Here is a 17,679-nt window from a genome sequence, read left to right as displayed (position 1 = left end):
GAAGGGGGGATGAGCAGAACCATTTAACTCATCAATATCCTGATAGCTGGTTACAGGTTGGGCTCTTGATGTCATTTTAGGCTTTTATGCTGCTGGTGGTGCTAATGGGTGTGGTATTAATTATATATTTTTGCATGTAGACTCTTTAGTTGCTATGACAGTAAGAAAAAAACCACACAGCAGAATTTAAAAGAGAAATAAATCAAGAATGTACGCCTTTCATGCTTTGATTAAAAAAATAATCAACAAAAGAAATCATCATCTTGCAACCCTTCCAGTTTAGTCTTGGCTCCTATTGTCGTTTCCCACACCCTTTGCTTTTCAAAAAAGGTTACAGCCGGATTGTTTAGATACTAGTGATGGGATTTCCGGCTCTTTTTAGAGATCCGTTCGGCTCACTAAAAAGAGCCGGCTCTTTCGGCTCCGAACCGGCTCTTCAGGTTGTTTTGTTGCTTTAATTAATTTATTATTAACAATAATATAAAATTATGCACAAAAGGAATTACTAACGTAAAAAAAAAGTGGTTTTATTTATATATGTTTATATATAAATATATGCGGTGGCCCCTAGAGACAAAACACGTACAAACTCCAAAACACATTTCTAGCATGAACTGAACTTCCAAAGCAGAGCTACTAGATCACTTAAATTACACAATTGAAAGCATGTGTGTATTGTTTGTGTATTTATACATAGGCACTCATATATATTTAAATAATTTTTAAAAAAAGTTCATTTACCTGTTACTACCACACACCAAATCCGGTCGTTGGTACTTGCTGGCTTGTGTAGCCACTAGGTAACAAACAAACACTGCGCCCAGCATCCTGGAGCACTTCTGTTGTCTTTTGTACGTGTTTTGAGTTTTTATGTGCTTCTGAGTTTTTACATGTTTCGGAGTTTGTACGTGTTTTTACATGCTTCGGAGTTTTTACGTGCTTCGGAGTTTGTACGTGTTTTTACGTGCTTCTGAGTTTTTACGTGCTTCGGAGTTTTACGTGTTTTTACGTGATTTGAAGTTTGTATGTGCTTTGTCTCTAGGGGCCACCGTAAATATACTTTTATTTATTCACTCCACATAAAATGTAATAAATAAATCATATAATACAAAAATCAACTATTTACATTTCAAATTTTAACTATTTAAATTTTCAGCTTTTTCCTTTTACAAATTTAAAGTGAAACAACACAAAACACTGCAAACCACAACACAATTAAATATAAATTAAAATATGAAAACAAAAAGAAGATGCATATTCTCTGTCATATGGGCCTGCATGAATAAACTTTCTGAATCCTTTATCATCTGCAACTGAAAATAGTTGTGGATGATTACTATACCTTTCTAATTGTCCCTGGCTCTTTCTCTGTCTCTCCCTCCTGCGCTGTTCCTGTGCTACTGAGTGTAACTACCGCCCCTCCCCCCTCTGCCCAGCGTAAAGCACAAGGCTCGCATGCGAGTGAAGCGGGAAAAAAGTGCGAGAGAGAGGGTGAGAGAAAGAAAAAAAACCCCCACTGCTCGCGATAAGGAGCCGGCTCGCGTCGTTCACGTCAAAGACCCGGCTCTAAGAGCCATTTCGTTCGCGACCGACCCATCACTATCAGATACGCACATATTGACAGACAGTTAAACAAAAGAAAACTATGCTAATTAAAGACAGGGTAACGAAGCCCTATAGCTGTGAAATACATCAAAGCTCGTTTTGGCTGTATCTCCTGAAGGTTCAGTGCTAATAATTTAGTTTTTTTTTTTTTAGCTTATTATTTCCTTTTTATTATGGTATTAAAGAGTGGAGGCAAATCTCTATGAGGTGCCGTAAGGGACATTATTGCTGAAACGCTCTCACACACACTACTGAAACGCTCTCACACACACTACTGAAACGCTCTCACACACACTACTGAAACGCTCTCACACACACTACTGAAATTTTAGCTCTCACACACACTACTGAAACGCTCTCACACACACAACTGAAATTTTAGCTCTCACACACACAACGGAAACGCTCTCACACACACTACTGAAATTTTAGCTCTCACACACACTACTGAAACGCTCTCACACGCACTACTGAAACGCTCTCACACACACAACTGAAATTTTAGCTCTCACACACACAACTGAAACGCTCTCACACACACTACTGAAACGCTCTCACACACACTACTGAAACGCTCTCACACACACTACTGAAACGCTCTCACACACACTACTGAAATTTTAGCTCTCACACACACTACTGAAACGCTCTCACACACACTACTGAAACGCTCTCACACACACTACTGAAACGCTCTCACACACACTACTGAAATTTTAGCTCTCACACACACAACTGAAACGCTCTCACACACACTACTGAAACGCTCTCACACACACTACTGAAACACTCTCACACACACTACTGAAATTTTAGCTCTCACACACACTACTGAAACGCTCTCACACACACAACTGAAACACTCTCACACACACTACTGAAATTTTAGCTCTCACACACACTACTGAAACGCTCTCACACACACTACTGAAACGCTCTCACACACACAACTGAAACGCTCTCACACACACTACTGAAACGCTCTCACACACACTACTGAAATTTTAGCTCTCACACACACTACTGAAAAACCAAGGCATTTCAATTGAACAGGAAGGCATTTCAGTTGAACAGGAAGGCGTTTCAGTTGAACAGGAAGGCGTTTCAGTTGAACAGGAAGGCATTTCAGTTAAACAGGAAGGCGTTTCAGTTGAACAGGAAGGCATTTCAGTTAAACAGGAAGGCATTTCAGTTGAACAGGAAGGCGTTTCAGTTGAACAGGAAGGCATTTCAGTTAAACAGGAAGGCGTTTCAGTTGAACAGGAAGTTAATTCTTGACAAAGAAACTGAAGGAAAAAGTGGTAGATTTCAAACAAACCACTACACAGATGTCTACTCAGCAACCTGCTAGTTAGGGGTGGGTTTTTATAATCGATTTATCAATTAAAATTGATTCTGGCTTGGATAACGTGAAATCGATTCATTAAAATCCTGAATCAATTTTTTAATATAAATTAATTTTGCCCGAAATGCCAGAATCTCAGGTGAAACCTCACAAAATTTCAACAACCACCAAACAGCTAAAACAGTAAATGAGAGCAGGAACAAGGATTCTGCACAAAGACGTAAACACACAGTGCGGACCCGCGGTTCAGAATCAATGGGATGTCGCCTTTCTCACCCGATGGCAAGGACACGGTCGGGGCTGAAAGCCAACAGCTGGCTGATTCTGATCTGTCGGCGGTCCGCGCTTTGTTTTCACGCCGTTTTTGCGCTGATTCTAAAGCTGTTAGTTTGATCTCTCTCCAAACAATATTGACTGAACCAGCAGCAAAAGAAGATCCAAACTGCGCTTCACATAAACATCGTCATAAATTCCCTCTGACGTTTACTGTTTTGCTTCCACCACGATAAAATCACACGTCATGCACAGCTCTCTCTCTCTCTTTCTCTCTCTCTCTGTACTTCAAGAACAGTTTCCCGTCTAAAAATCTGTTTTCTGCATTATTTGCTTGCTTGTTACGCACAAGTCTACTGTTGTTTACAGCACTGTCGGCCGCTGTTTTTTTTTCGTTTTACATACTTCCGAAAAGAAAATCTTATTTCTGCCGTTCAATACTGAACAAATTTAAACATTTAAAAATTATGCAAAATGCAAAACGCTTAGCCGTGTCTCTAATAAAACCGCTGGAACGTGAGAGGTAACGTTCATATGTTGATTAATGGTTTTCTTTCGTTTTTGATGTACTGCAGAATATTTTTTATAAAATCCCAGGCCAGGAAAAATCACCTTCATGTTTTTCTGTGTTTTATCTTCAGCTACTTTTACACAAAGGCATCTGCTGTGACGCTTACACCTTTGATAAAGTCTTGCGTGTGTCAGCTTCCTTTTTTTAGATACAAAAATATGTAAATGTACTGATCTGAATTATAATATTGCTGACTGTCAAAATTTCCCAGAATCAAATTGAATTGAATCGAATCGAATCGAATTGAATCGAATCATGGAACGATAAGTTAGACAGCTTAGTCTTAGTGAGACAGCTGCATTACTTAAAAATATATTAGCCTCAGCATAAGTCAAAATTTAGAATAGCAGGAGACGGGCATTATCCTGGTTAATTTTTTTTTTTTGGCATATGTGCTTTTTGTCTTTTTTAGCAAAGAAAAAAATATCTTAAAATCATCAATAAAACCAGGGAGAGAAGGCTTAGCGTTCCCCCATTTAACACAATGGATATGATATTTACTCAAACGTATGATGATGTTAATAATGTCTGAGACACCCAATGCTAGATGATCCATATAAAAAAAATTATGATGTAATTCAAATAGTGGCACATCATTAATATTTAGGGAAATCCAATTTTTTAAGTTGCACCAAATACATTGTGTGATAGGGCATAGAAAAAAAAAAGATGTTCTAGGGTTTCATTTTCATCAGTACAAAAAGAACACTGATCCACCTCAAAGCCAAATCTCTTTTTTTAGAAATTCTGCCACAGGATTAATTTTTTTTAAAGTGTGTTTCTTTAACTTTAGGTAGAATAGGCTATTTCATAAATTTTTAGTATGCTTTATCCAGTGTATATGAAATAACTAAATTAGAACCATGCAATGTAACCATTCTGTTGTAACTATGAAATATTTTTGTCTTTGAAGAAACTACTAACAAATTTCTTATTGCATTTTTATCAAACAGCTGACATTGCCCTAGCAATAAATTTGGGAGCACTGATGAGAAATTATTGTATATCATAAAAATTTTAATCAAATGAAGCAGAGGCAGTGGGACCAGTTCACAAAATTTGTTATATTCTCTTTGAGAACAGTTTAGACAATATTTTTCTGAAAAGTCTGGGTAACTTAGAATTACACCGTTATCATCCAACAAATCTGTTATGAATATAATCTTTTTGTTCAAACCAGTCACTCTTGAAAATTGATTTTTGATTAAGTGTTATTACCCTATTATTCCATAAGGTTGAATTATGGGGAGAAGTTGTGGGTAAATCTCATTTTCCCAAAAATGCACAGTCTGTTTTGGAAAGTTTGATATCTTTATGGGGATTTTATTTACCGCAAAATCACATTTCAAAATAAAGTCTAATCCTGTATACTATTTTATTAAACAAGGATCATAGGATGTGGAGCTAAGTAGAGTCTGGCTGTGACAGACAAGATTTTAACCATTTAATTCTAAGGGTGCCATCCATAAATTCTAATTCTGGAGTTTTGATACCACCTTTATTGTATTCCTTCACAAGCTGATATCTTTATATGTAATGGGTTTTATTCCTCCACAAAAATTCGAAAATAACTGTGTTAGCCTTATTAATGCTTTTAGAGGAGATATATAGAGAGTGACAAGGATAAATCAATTTGGAGATGCCTTCAGCTTTAGATAGGATGTTTCTGCCAAAAAAAGCGAGGTCTCTGCTTAACCAGTGGTAACAAGTGATTTCTTCATCTCGATGATACAGTTAGAAATATTGGTGTCTTTTCTGCTAATTGGGTTTTTTAGATATTATCAGCCCTATATATTTAACTTTAGATTCAACTCTAACCAAAGCTATTGAGGAGTCAGAGCTTGTATGAATCGGGAGAAGTTCACATTTTTTGATACTGAGAGATAAACGAGAAGCTTTAGTTTTCTCTACCATGTATTTATCTTTCAAAAACATAGATGTATCATCTGTGAATTGACTTATTTTGAAGTCTTTATTAAAAATTGATATTCCTTGTATGTCGTTAGAATTTTTGATTAATAGTGTTAACAACTGAGTTGCCAATATAAAAAGCTTAGGGGAAACAGGACATAATTGCCAAATTCCCTGTTGCACCTTGAATCCATTCCTTGATTCAAGGAAGCTAAAATATTGTTAAGTAATGCGGCTGCTTCACTTAGGCTACAAGCACAGCCGTCCCCAACCCCCAGGTCCTGGACCAGTACCGGTCTGTGAGTCGTTTGGTACCGGGTCGCAAGAGTTGAGGCTTGAGTTTGAAATTCATGGTTTTCATGGTATTTATCATTTTTTTTAAAATTTTTATATTGTTTACGTGGCACAAAAAAGGTTGTGAACTGCTGTACTAGCAGGTTGCTGAGTAGACATCCTTGTAGTGTTTTGAAATATACCACTTTTTCCATCAGTTTCCTTGTCAGGAAACAACTTCCTGTTCAGTGGAAATGCCTCTGGTTTCAGTGGAGTGCGTGAGTGCATTTCAGTAGTGTGTGTGAGAGCGTTTCAGTAGTGTGTGTGAGAGCGTTTCAGTAGTGTGTGTGAGAGCGTTTCAGTAGTGTGTGTGAGAGCGTTTCAGTAGTGTGTGTGAGAGCTAAAATTTCAGTAGTGTGTGTGAGAGTGTTTCAGTAGTGTGTGTGAGAGCTAAAATTTCAGTAGTGTGTGTGAGAGTGTTTCAGTAGTGTGTGTGAGAGCGTTTCAGTTGTGTGTGTGAGAGCGTTTCAGTAGTGTGTGTGAGAGCTAAAATTTCAGTAGTGTGTGTGAGAGTGTTTCAGTAGTGTGTGTGAGAGCGTTTCAGTTGTGTGTGTGAGAGCGTTTCAGTAGTGTGTGTGAGAGCGTTTCAGTAGTGTGTGTGAGAGCTAAAATTTCAGTTGTGCGTGTGAGAGCGTTTCAGTAGTGTGTGTGAGAGCATTTCAGTAGTGTGTGTGAGAGCGTTTCAGTAGTGTGTGTGAGAGCGTTTCAGTAGTGTGTGTGAGAGCATTTCAGTAGTGTGTGTGAGAGCTAAAATTTCAGTAGTGTGTGTGAGAGCTAAAATTTCAGTAGTGTGTGTGAGAGCGTTTCAGTAGTGTGTGTGAGAGCTAAAATTTCAGTTGTGTGTGTGAGAGCGTTTCAGTAGTGTGTGTGAGAGCTAAAATTTCAGTTGTGTGTGTAAGAGCGTTTCAGTAGTGTGTGTGAGAGCGTTTCAGTAATAATGTCCCTTACGGCACCTCATAAATCTCTACCAGCCTACCGTGCCCACCAAGTAGACAGTGGACCATTCATGATCATGAAGAGCTGGAATTACACTTGTGAACTGAATAACTTTCCATTATTGACACATCAAACAAACGGCTGCCAGGACAAACAGGACAACTGTGACATGTTTACACAGCACGAGCTCGCCGCCGTGTTTCTCAAAACTTCCTGTCTGTCAGCCCAAGCCCTCTCTTTATTACCCAAACCGACGTGAATTATGATGCCAATTACTGCACTACCGCGCTTGTATACACCTACACCTACGCACACAATCTGCTAGAAATCAACTGACACGTACACAAACACCCACCGGCTCACGCAAACAAACACAGCTCAAATGCATCCAGAAGTCGTTGCTTAGGAGCGAGTGCGTTGTTAACACAAGCTAGATATAGAAACAAATGTTTATGAAATCTCCGTCCTGCCGCTCGCTCTGTCATTTCTCTCTCTGTGACGCCACTCAAACACATATCAGCGGGAAAACACAAGATTAGACTTTCAGCTTAATGACTCCTTTTTGGCGTACAAAAATATCCGTCATGACACCGACGCAAACAATCATTTCTCTTCTTTGTGAGCATAATTCCCCCTCTATCATATATATATATATATATATATATATATATATATATATATATATTTGACAATAGTCAAGCTAATCATCTGGCTGAGTGCAGTCACTTAGAGGCCCCATGAGTCATGGGAAAACTGAGTGTGAAATGTCATGGGGGCATATGAGCAGAAGTAGTGAATCTGGCAGCAGGCCACAGTTTCCAGTTAAAATAAGTGGATAAAATTCTTTTTAAGTAAAGTTTTTTGTTTTTTTGCTGTAGTTCAGGTTGTATTAGCATGGTATTTATATCATTGAGACAGCTGTGGGTAACATTATTATGTTCACAAGGGCCCTCGCTGTGTCCTGTATGGAAAAACGTTATGTTTGTAGCCGACTGTTCCCCTATAGTGGCCGTGCTTTTCACAGCATGAGTCACTGTGTCTATGTTCTTTGTTCTGGAGTGAAATAACTCATCAGCCATTCATGAATTTATTCAAACATGTTACTGTAACACGTTTGAGGCTGTGTTTTTAACTAAAATACTGAGAAGAATTCATGTCAAAACTGTGTTGGCTTACCAAAGTTGAAAAGCTGTCGTCGGTGATCAATGAGATGGGAAAGCGACGAGCTGAGGGGTCTTCTCTGTGAGGGGAAAAAAAGAAAGAAAAGAATACATGTTAGGACATCATTAAACTGTGGAAAAAATGTTTAACTTGTAACATGCTTCTCTCTAAAAGAGGAGCTGTGTGTCACTGGGTCAGAAACAAGCCTAAGCTGCTTTAATTCACCAACATCTTTACATTTAAACCTCTGAATCCTGTCTAGCTCGTCCTGAATCAAATGAGGGGCGTTTTCTACATGACAGCTTTCATTTTGGACTGTGCTTGAAGCAGCCGGGCGTGAGACACGCGTGCACGCAGCAGCTTAGCTCTTTCACCTGGAGTCTGCCGGCAGCGTTAATCCAATCGTCAGCATGTACTTTCCTCTCTTTTTAAGCCGCCGCTGATGCACAACAACAAAGCCAGAGATGATCTAATCTATTCACAGTGTCAGCACGTGTGAATATTTTTTGCCTGTCTGGGTGTTTTATTTTCTCATTATGGGCTTGAGTGTCATTACAAGCATTGTTTTATTGTTGTTGTTATTGCACATGCTTTCTTTTGCAAAACCATACGAAACAAATGCTTTTGTTCTCTAACAAGATCGTACTGTTTGGTTTCCTTCAAAAAAGCAAGATTTCCTTTTAATCTGTAACTTTGTACGGTAAGTGGGTTAAGGTGTAGGTTAGCATACGTTAGAAGTGATAATGGCGAAATTGTAGCTAGCTTGGCTCTGGTAAAAGTTGACAAAAACCAACTATCAGCACTTCTAAAGCACAACTCTCATTTCTTGAGAGAAGCAGATGTGGATCAAAAGCACCAAATCTGCAGTTCCTCTAATGGCCACTTGAGGGTGCCCCCAAAGGCGAGTCAATATCCATTGATGCCCATGTTAAAACTTTACAGCAGAAACAAACATGTTTGGAGACTGACACGAAAAACTCTTTGATACATTTTCACTGTGTAAAGTTCTACAACGTGGTCGCAGTTTTTATGCAACCAAAAATAAATAAATAAAAAAATAGAAACAGAAGTCATTAGGATAGCTTCCAATTCAATTGTAGGGACGATAATATTCTAAAGAATAAATCAAAAATAATTATCTTCCACAAACAAGTGATTACAAGAGCGTGCATGCCAAACAGACGCACTCCATGGCGAGCTGCTTTTAAGATTTATCAAATTCTTGGATCGGAGCGCTGGGGCTGAGCCAGGGGATGAGTTAAAGCTTAAGTCGGCCATGAAGAAACACAGATTTGCATGTTTGCTCTGCTTTGGGACTGTAAGGAGGCAGAACACAGAGCATCCTGTTAACATTAAAACAGTGTCAAAGGACCGTGGGGGAGTTCTGGAGCCAAAAACAGGCATTCGGAGAGAGACACCGAATGCAACAGAGGGCTGAATGAAGGAGAGAGAGGAGGGGAGAAGAGATTTTCCAAACAGGAAAGGGGGGGGGGGGGGGGGTGAGTTATTAGAGTAAAAGAATAAGAGGGAAAAAAGTGGGGAAAAGATAACTCACAGAGGAGGAAAGTCAAATATTTCCTTTTTTTTTTTTTTAAATAAACGACAAAAAGAAAGAACAACTCTGCAAGTGACAGAACAATGCCACTGTTATTAATGTTGTCTTGCTCGACAGTAATTTTTTTGTGCTTATGCTATTAACCCATAATTGTGTGGTCATGCTCAACTTATCAGCTTTAGCCTTTAGCTATTAAATTAAACCACAAGGTCTCTTGTAATTTAAGACATTTTCATTCGTCTGCTCAGTTGATGCACAGAGTAGGAAATGTATTTACTAATGCTTGCTGAAAACTATACTGCTATTTTAGCAGTTTAAGGTTATAACCACATGTAAATTGTACAGACAGCAGATTTTTATTATAAATAGTTAAAGTTTCTGAGTTACAGGTGAACTTTCAGTGTTTCCCACGCAAAGACTTTATACTTTCAATTATATGGAAACTCATTTCTGTATGTTTGTTTATATGTCTTTTAGGGATGCAACGATACCAATTTTTTCAAACCGATACGATACCGATACTTGGATCTGAATACTTGCCGATACAGAGTACAAAAACCGATACTTCTACCACACATACACACGCACACACACAAATGCAATGAATTGGAAGACAGGTTTTATTTTATTCTCTGCCGATAATAAATAATATCTTAATAAAAATGACCACAAATGAATTTCAAGTGAAAAATAAGCACTTCTGTTAAATTATTGCAGAGTCTCCACATTGTAATTTAACAAAATATCACTGAACTATTGGCACTGTCTCGAGCTTTCGGAATAATAAATAAACACTTCTGTTTGGAATAAAATAAATACAAATTAGGTTTGAGAATAAAATAAACTTTTAAATTGTTGCAGAGTGTCCATATTGTAAACAAACAAACAAAATAACGAAAGTATTTCGCATTGACAAACGAACTCCCCATCTGCCCGTGGATCATCAGTCCACTGTGCCGTTAAACCAAGGACTGACATCGCGCACACACTGCTTGTCTTTACCTCTTTAGAAAGTTTTGGCACCATTATCTCCCTGATGTGTGGGCGGCTGGGAATTTCATATCGCAGCTTGAGTATGCTGAGAAGAATCCTATGTTTTCCACGACTGGCATTGGCTGGTCATCCAGAGCGATAAAATGAGTCAGAGCCTCTGTTATTTAAACTGCCTGTGGATTTTCTCTTGACATTTTTCATCGCTTTTCCAAAACCTGAGTTAAAGTTGGCTGTTCCGGTCCACACTGCTGACATTTTGTTTAGCCTAGCTACAGCAGCCTCCAGTTTCTCTTTTTTTATCTGGAGCCGCCAGTCTGACTCTTCTAACCCTGTGACTGTTTAGTGCGGGATGTCCCCCTAGTGGCCAATCTAAAAAACTATAACAAAAATGACAAGCCACCCTCTGATTAATGAAATAAGTTAGTATCGGTTCATGGTATCGGTTAACTTTTACGAGTATGAGTGCACACACATTTTACAGTATTGGCCCCGATACCCGATACCAGTATCGGTATCGGTGCATCACTAATGTCTTTAATGGTTCATCACCATATGCAATCAGATTACTAGTGGATAATCTCCTCGCCCTTATTTTGAAAACCCAGCCCTTGTGATTTCCCACCAGTCTGCTTGCTGGACAGGTTCCTGTTATGGCTGTCCTCTTTATTATTCAGTTGCTTTCCAAGAACCTGGAACTAGCAGAAAACAGTTTTCACACGACTCTTTGTCCTTCCTCTATAGCAGGGGCGGGCAACTCCAGGCCTCGAGGGCCGGTGTCCTGCAGGTTTTAGATGTGTCCTTGATCCAACACAGCTGATTCAAATGGCTAAATTACCTCCTCAACATGTCAACATTTTATTCTCCACAGGCCTGGTCTGTTGACCCAGGGTGATATCTAAAACCTGCAGGACACCGGCCCCCGAGGCCTGGAGTTGCCCACCCCTGCTCCATAGGAACCTCCTGGATTTAGTAAGTAAACCCTTACTAACATCAGAGGTTAAGAATTAAGAGGTTAAGCGTACTGATGATTGATAAGTCTGAGCATCTCTATAAAAGCATTAGTTTTGGCAGTTTGCAGGTCAGTAGCATTCAGGTGTGTGCTAACACAATGCCACAATATTCCCAGGAGTGGACATTTCAGTAAATTCACCATAACACCATAAATTCATAAATTCACCCTCAGCTCTCAAGTCACCATAACAGATCGGTACACCAATCCATCTGCCAATCTCCTGCTCCAGTCAGACCCAGAGATGCTTAAACTCCTCCACTTTGGGCAGCAACTCAGCTATAAATCAGGCGGACGTCCTTGGGCTCCAATCCCCGGCTTCCAAAACTACCCTCTGGTACAATGAACATTAAAATTTTAAATATTTTCGCTTATTTTGCTTCAGTTCTATTTTTCTTTAATTAGTTATCCATCTGCATACAGACAGAGCCAGATAAAAGGCAGGCAGGCTCTCTGAAGAAAGGCAGAGAAAGAAAAGAAAAAAAAAAAACTAAGATCATACAGGAAGTAATGTCTCTTACAGAGGAGAGCTGCCCAGCCAGGGAGGCTTAGCCAGAAAGAGAAAGGGATGAAGGGAAAGAAAGAAACTGAGAGACGTATAGTTACAGCTCCGTCCAAAAATATCGGGAGCGTGACAGGAATAGAACCGCTGGACTGAGCACCACATGTTTTTAATGGTTACAGTAAATGATCCTGTCTCTCACACAGCAGCTGCCCTGTTTATGAAACCCAAATGTTCCTCAGCACAGTTCGTCATTCTTTTATTTTCAAAAGTGCATCCATCTTCATTACTCATGAGTAATTCATTATTAAGTGCAACTTTTCCTCACTGTAGGATGAAACCAATTAACAGGAGTTGCTTAACTGAGTAAAAAAGTATGTTTTTGGCCTTCTCATGACTGTCTCTTTGTCTCTGCAAAGCACCAGAATCAGCAACCACCCACTGATTTCCCCAGACTGCTTTTTAACAAAAACTATATATCTAAAGAGTTTCTTATCTTATCACCAAACTCATTAATTGAAGCTTTTACAGGATGATAATTTGACATCTTCACAATCTTATCAGTCATCCAAAGCGACAGTCAACCCACCAGCGCATCATCTTCATCGGTTTAAAAACAAATAAAAGAACAAACTGCAGGGTGGAACAAACACGTCATTACTCATCAGCCCCTGGAAAGGTTGAACACAGATGACTAGATGCTTTTTGTGCATCCTGACATCCAACTTGACCCGCATACGCCTCCCTGGAGGAGGGAGTCCAAGTGGGTCAAACAGGGGGCAAACTGAGAGGAGACGGAGGAAGGATGGAGGAAGGCGGAGAGGGAGGTCAGAGGGCGACATAATCCACAGATTTGCCCTCTTCATCAGAAATGAGGCAAACAGGAAATTAATACTCATCTTAGTGTCGTGTGAAAGGCCCCGATAAACCTCGCTCAACTTCTCTGAAATGAGAAGAGGCAAAATAAATGACAGAAAGACACTTCCAGAATTATCTGGTTGTGTTTTAATTGAGCAGCCTTTCTGCATTATTGGCAGTTTATAACTCCGGGAAATGTCCTGCAGAGTCTCGGAGATCCAAATCCGAATTTCACACTGAAGCCTTTACAAACATACATTAACTAAAAATCAGTGGAGAAGACACTTGATCTGTCTCACTTGATCAGGTCAATTTCAACATTTCTTCAAAGGCAATTAACTGATCTTAATGCTGAGAGAACCCTGAGAGAAAGCTCACAATGAGCCATACTCTTATCCTATCCTTTGGATGCCAAGAAAACACATAATCAAGCAGTTTTCCCCCTGAGCACAACGTTAGCTCCAACCGCTCAACAACAAACCATGGCTCAGCCTGTACACTTCATCGTTTGCAAATCTCAAATAGGCTCCTTAAATTGCATCACTGTGCAAACAGTTGCTGCTGACTCTGCAAGCTTCTTTGTAACCCACTGTCACTTCAGTTCTTTTACTTTTGAAGATGTCTATTGTATTTGCTGATGTAGCTTGTCAGTGATGCTTTACCCACCACCAGGTGGTCCAAGAACAGCATTTCTGCCACATATAAATTACTGCAGCTGGCATGACCATCCAAAACTAAAGTGGCCTTCATAGAACAATGTCACAGATTATGATTAAGTTTAAAGGTTTGGCTGTGGCTCAGAAGGTAAAGCAGGCTATCCACCAATCAGAAGGTTGGCAGGTCGATCTTTGGCCCCTCTAAGTTATGTGCTGAAGTATCTTTGGGCACCCCGAGTTGCTCCTGATGCATTCGCATGTGAACATTAGGTTAAAAGTGCTTATGTATAGAAAAAAGCACTTGTATAATGACTGGGTAGCAAACTCTTTATTTTTAAAGCAGGGTTGTTTTAGAGGCAGGTTTTTATTTCTAATCCCTTGTGTTTGAAAAGTACCATCCACTGCAGGAAGATGTTTAATATGATTTCTGCTTCAGAGTTGGACATTTTCACACTGACGTCCACGGGGATTGACTCACTTTCGGAGCCGGCCCCTAGTGGCCAATGTTCTTGGAACTTCAGCACTGGCAGATGTGAACACATCACTTAGTAGGTGAAAGGCCAGAATTGTCAGTCCTGTGATGAGTAGATGATCTCACAACATCCACAGAGGTGTCAGAAACACTGACAAGGATTACTTCTATTTTGAAACCACCTCTAATCATTTTCACTCTAGTTTTAAGAACAATCTCAGACAGTTTTTTTATGCAAAGCATCCATAAGCACCTACAGGCCTGTATTTAGTGCCAAGATTACTGAGGATAATGAGTATGGCTGCCACCTGATGACTTAGTAGCTTCTGCTAAACAGACTTCTACCTCCTCGAGCAAGTGCTAAAGGCTAAATAAAGACTGCACGATCGTGTTGCTTAGCAATGCCGCTGTACTTTAAATCACTAAAGTGCCACTCGATTCTTCAGTTTGATTTTCAAAACCCACACAAAGATTTTCCTGAAATAATAATGAAAACATGCTGCAGGAAACGTGTTGCTCTATGGTAACAACGTGAGCGCTGAAGTTGCGGTCTGTGTTTGTGGCGTGTTTTGGTTCAAGCTGGTGATCCAGACAGATAATTTGACAGAGACTCTCCTCCAAGGTTTTTGCTTCCTCCCTTTTAACTTGGCCATCACCCCCGCTTCCTCATCTATAATTCACACAGGCAACCTACCTCTCCCCCCACACACACACAAACCTGTTCATACACACTCCCTCAGGCCACACGCAAACACGGGTATGTTTAATGCATCAAAGTCACTATAGGAGTTCAAGGTGAAATCCATTCTGTAATATGCTCAGATAGTGCACAAAGAAATAATTCAAGACAAAACTTTACAGGGAGTCTTTAATCCCCAATAAGTACTGCAAACTATGAGATTAGACTTTGCACTTCTTTAATGTTCCTCTACATCATGTTGGTGTCGATAACCATTTCACATTTGGCATTAAACGCTTACGACTTCTCATTATCTTTCCATCGCCGCTGTGTAATTGCCTCTGTGATTCATTTCGCTTTATTCCAATCACGACTCTCCATCTAGTCCTGAACTCTTTTATTCTGCAGGAGACTTGTAATCAGTGCAATCACACAGTGGTAAAGAGAGAGAAGGAAGGTGTCAGTTTTCTAAACTACAGAAGAGGTGAGCATCAGTGATCCCTGTGAAAACTATTAATGATTGTAGCACCAGTTTGGAGATGAAAAGGTGTACCTGAATGTTTTTTCTTTGTTAAGCCACTTAACACTGACCTGTGAATTGTCCAAGCATAAAAAGCCCCTTTTGTTAAAGAAACCATTTCTTTAGTTGAATTTATGAAAAAAAATGTTAAAGATTACACCGTTTGACAGGTAAAATAATATTTTTGCACCAACAAGATGATTCCCAAAGAGCTATTAGCTGAAAACCTGACATATCTCAGCATGGTGTGCAGTGTGTCCTTAAAAAAATTTGAGTAAACTGGATGAAATAAGTATTGGGCCTAATAAACTATCTATAGCAGATGATCAGTAGCTAAAAGTTATACCCTGGTGAAACAGGAAAAAATCCAACAATGACCTGACACAGGACCTGAGAGATGCATCTGGACTTTCAGGTCTGATGGAGTGATGAATCCACGTTTTTTGGTTCAAATCATTGTCAGTATGTACAGAGGAGGGCAGGAGAGCGGTACAACGGTGAGTGTCTAAATCCATCTGTAAAACACGTTGGAGGGTCTGTCATGGTTTGGGGTGCATTTCAGCCAGTGGTGTTGGAGATCTTGTACAAATTGGTGGAATTATGAACACAGAAAAGTACCATCACTTTTTGATCCACCGTTAAATACAATCTGAAAATCATCTGATTGTCAGCAGCTCAACTTTTCAGCATGACAATGATTGCAAACACACAAATACAGTAAAAGCATGGAACACTATAATGGATCGGCCTCCCCAGAGCCCGGACCTCAACATTATTGAAGCAGTGTGGGATCATGTTGACAGAGAACAGAACAAAAGGCAGAAACATCCAAAGAAGAGCTTTGAATGTCCTTTATGAAGCCTGGAGAACTATTCCTGAAGACGACTTAAAGACATGACAAGAAAGCTGCCTAAGAGAGTTCAGACTGTGCTGAAGAATAAAGGTGGTCACACCAAATATTCAATTTCAAGCACATTAGAGTTGTACAAACTCTGTTTTTTGCCTTATATATTGTATTTGCATGTATGTTTGCACATGTTCACAAAATATGAAGAGCACATTACTTCTGTCTTAACTTTATTAATAGCAGAGAGAAAAGAAACATGGGAGATGACAGGGAATAAACCAAACAACAGTAGATGGTATCTGTCTTCTACATAAGTCTGCAAACTTGTTTTAGCTTATGACCATTGGACCAAAGCTTCATTACAAGTTTCACATGACTGTGAATTATGAGGTGTGAAAATACAGCATTAGTTTGGCTCTAATTTTAGCATAGGGGATGTGACAGATAAATTTGTGGGTCATACTATAATTTAGAAAGGCTTTTCTTTTTCTAGTTCACAATTTCATCAGAAATTAATTATTTATCCTGAGACTCTGAATTCCCATTATTCCCAGTAGTGTTTTTTTTTTTACTCTAAACGAGTACTTAGTAGGGGTGCAACGATATTCGTATCGATATTGAACCGTTCGGTACAGTGCTTTTGGTTCGGTACGCATATGTATCGAACAATACAAAATTTTTAATTTATTTTATCAACTTTCCTTCTGACGGTGCTGTCTGTGTTGAGCGCTCAGTGGATCTGCGCTCGACAGTGCAGCCTAGGCGGAGTAGTTGAACGCAGATTCACTGAGCACAGGGCAAGCTAGCAGACAGAAGTTAAGCTCTCCTTGCAACATGGCAAATCCCCCACCCTCATTCAGATCTGGCGTTTGGAACTATTTTGGTTTTCATGTGACGTATGACCCTGAAGGTAAGCGCGTCATGGACAAAAGTAAAATATTATGTCGGCTGTGCCACACAATGCTCAATTACATTGGTGGGAACTAGTGCGTTAGCGCAGTTAACTCGTTAAGGTGTTGGCCGTCCAGCCCCACGCACTGGACAGTAATTTATTACGTGCTTTTTAGCGCTTTCAAATTGTCATAAACACAGTCACACAGTCATGTCTAAAGGTGCAACAAGGTGTATTTTTATCACTTTTAACTTTGGGTAGATTTTTGTGGGAAATGGTAAAAAGTAAACAGTGAGTGAGAACGAAACTTAAAGGGAGGTCTTAGATGAGTATCCCAGTCAAATTCGTGTATTGTTTGGTTGTTTTCCTGGAATGAATTGCATAATGTGACGTTAGTTATCATCTGACAGCAAAACTTACAGTTATTTGATCTCAGTTAGCTGCTAATGTAACCCAGTGAAACCTGAAATCCACAGCAGGTAGGCTGAAATGTAAAATTTGCTTTAGCTCACACTTATTAATTTCCTTTGACCTCCCCTACAGTTGTGGTATATCTGCAAA

At 39.5% G+C, this 17,679-nt stretch overlaps 1 protein-coding gene across 3 annotated transcripts in view; it reads right to left on the bottom strand.

Annotated features, from left to right (window-relative positions):
• LOC102777466 (uncharacterized) overlaps positions 1-17,679 on the bottom strand; it is a 79,458-nt gene that overhangs the window by 29,276 nt on the left and 32,503 nt on the right. For all 3 annotated transcript variants that reach the window (XM_087836894.1, XM_035908587.2, XM_035908589.2), the window contains exon 3: positions 8,151-8,214. The gene's annotated coding sequence lies outside the window, so the exon portion shown is untranslated. The remainder of the gene's footprint in view (positions 1-8,150; positions 8,215-17,679) is intronic.

Source organism: Neolamprologus brichardi, chromosome 23, assembly GCF_056152115.1.
Source record: "Neolamprologus brichardi isolate AB-2024 chromosome 23, ASM5615211v1, whole genome shotgun sequence".
NCBI lineage: Eukaryota > Metazoa > Chordata > Actinopteri > Cichliformes > Cichlidae > Neolamprologus > Neolamprologus brichardi.
Note: the sequence above shows the minus strand (reverse complement) of the source record. Positions and strands in the feature narration are given on the sequence as shown.